Below are 2,193 nucleotides of genomic sequence, written 5' to 3'. Positions count from 1 at the left end.
ACCTCCTCCCTTCCCCCTTTTAGCGCTTAGAACAGTGCCTTGCATCTAGAGGATTCGTGTGGTCTTTATTTGTGTTAGATAGTTCTCAATTTTTGCTGAACCCAATTAGACAATAATATTTTCTCCCCGCTCCTAATATAGCGTGTAGAACGCTAGAATGAGGAAAAACGACATTGACAACATTATAAGGGGTCACCTCACTCTAAGATCTTTGGTTCAAATTTTAATGCGCAGCATATTATTTTTGACGTGTTTTTTGTGTTTTTTGCATTTTTTCCCTTCTTTTGCTACACTGTAGCCCATTATAATTTATTCTCTCTCTCTCTCTCTCTCTCTCTCTCTCTCTCTCTCTCTCTCTCTCTCTCTCTCTCTGTGTGTGTCTGTCTCTCAGTCTCTCTTTCTGTCTGTCTGTCTGTCTGTATCTTTCTCTCTCTCACTCTCTCTCTCTCTCTCTCTCTCTCTCTCTCTCTCTCTCTCTCTGTGTCTGTCTCTCAGTCTCTCTGTCTGTCTGTCTGTCTGTCTGTCTGTCTGTCTCTCTCTCTCTCTCTCTCTCTGTGTGTGTGTGTGTCTGTCTCTCAGTCTCTCTTTCTGTCTGTCTGTCTGTCTGTATCTTTCTCTCTCTCTCTCTCTCTCTCTCTCTCTCTCTCTCTCTCTCTCTCTCTCTCTCTCTCTCTCTCTCTCTCTCTCTCTCTCTCTCTCTCTCTCTCTCTCTCTCTCTCTCTCTCTCTCTCCCCCCTCTCGCTTTTTGTACAGATTTTGTTTTGTAAGTCTAGTAATTATTATTTTTCTTCGGTTTTACTTGTTTGCTCAGGCAACGGCCTTGTTAATTTTTATTCTTTTCGGCACTGTTTGTGTTTGTGCTACCGGTGTCAATTACTTGTGACTTTCTTGTTTTGTTTTTGAAAGCGGTCTCTTTTTTTCCTTCCTTCCTTCTCTCTTTCTCTTTTCTCTCTTTCTTTCTCTCTCTCTTTCTTTCTTTCTTTCTTTCTTTCTTTCTTTCTTTCTTTCTTTCTTTCTTTCTTTCCTATTCTTTCTTTCTTGCTTTCTTCCCTATTCTTTTTTCTTTAAAAATTAAATTATGATCCAACTTGATATGTATGTATACATTACTTTGTCTGTAACAGAAATGAGATAAGATTACTTACTTTTGGCGGGTGCTTTGCTGTGGTTTGCTCCATCTTTTTTTTTTTTTTTTAATCAAACTTCTATCATCCCCGTCTCTCGCCTCCTTCTTTTCTTTGTATGTCTCTCTAGTACCACCTTTAATCTTCGGCACTTATATGACTTTATTGTGTTGCAAGTGCCTTGAATCTCTTAATAAAACGGTTACTTGACACAGCGTGATTTTTTAAATGTGTTCCTCATTTTCATTTTTATATATTCTATATTGAATCAGTGGTTGGTTGGCGGGTGCTCTGGTGTGGTTTGCTTCTTCTTTCCTGTCAAACATCTATCATCTTTGTCTCCCCTCCTTCTTTTTTGTGTTTGTTACTCTCTTGTAACACCTCTAATCTTCGGCACTTATATGACCTTATTGTGTTGCAAGGGCGGTAAAACACTTACTAAAAAAAATATTACTGAATCAAACCAAACCTTTCGACATTCTAACAGTTTAAATCGGTGAATACAACTAGGTTTGATTCGAAACAACCGCCGTACCCCCTCCCCCTTTTATTGAACTGAGCTGTGATATTTTCAAACAATAGAGGAAACGTGCGAGCTATTTCACAGCGTCTTTCCAGATTTAGCAACTTGTTTTAGATGTCATAGAAGCTAATTAGCCCAGGATACCTCAACTCACCCCCCTCCTCCGGACACACTCACATACACACACACATACACACACACACACACGCACACACACACGCACACACACATACACACACACACATACACTCACACACAAATGCAAACACACACTCGTACACATGTACACACTTATAAACACGCGTTAACCCCCCCCCCCCCCCCAACTTATACACACCTACACACTCACACACACACACACATACACACACACACACACACACACACACACACACACACACACACACACTCACACACACAAATGCAAACACACACTCGTACACATGTACACACTTATAAAAATGGGTTCACACCCCCCCCCCCAAAACAACTCATACACATTTTCACAACTCAACAGAAAAAGGGGGGGGCGCGGCACTCTCAACA

The sequence above is a fragment of the Aplysia californica genome, unplaced genomic scaffold (assembly GCF_000002075.1).
Source record: "Aplysia californica isolate F4 #8 unplaced genomic scaffold, AplCal3.0 scaffold00109, whole genome shotgun sequence".
NCBI lineage: Eukaryota > Metazoa > Mollusca > Gastropoda > Aplysiida > Aplysiidae > Aplysia > Aplysia californica.
The sequence above is the reverse complement of the archived record's forward strand: the minus strand, read 5'-3'. Positions refer to the sequence as shown.